Raw genomic sequence first — 285 nt, forward strand, 5'->3', positions numbered from 1 at the left:
CTTTCTCTGTGCTTCGATACTAAGGATCTCTGAAACGACCCCAAAAATGCCCGAAAATGTGCTTCGGAAACACCTATAATTGTAATTTCCATATATCTCAAAATCCGTGCATGATTTCGGAAATTCGACTTCATATTCTTATTCAGGGGGTAAAATTGAGTGGGAAATGGGTCTAACCCGAATTTTAGAGCAACCGTATCAAAATTCGAAAATCGCAAAAAATGCGATTTTCAGGGTCAACTTTAAAGGGGCATATCTCTTAGCACACAAGGAACTGGAAGGGCC

This window comes from Solanum stenotomum, chromosome 4, assembly GCF_019186545.1.
Source record: "Solanum stenotomum isolate F172 chromosome 4, ASM1918654v1, whole genome shotgun sequence".
NCBI classification, from domain to species: Eukaryota; Viridiplantae; Streptophyta; class Magnoliopsida; order Solanales; family Solanaceae; genus Solanum; species Solanum stenotomum.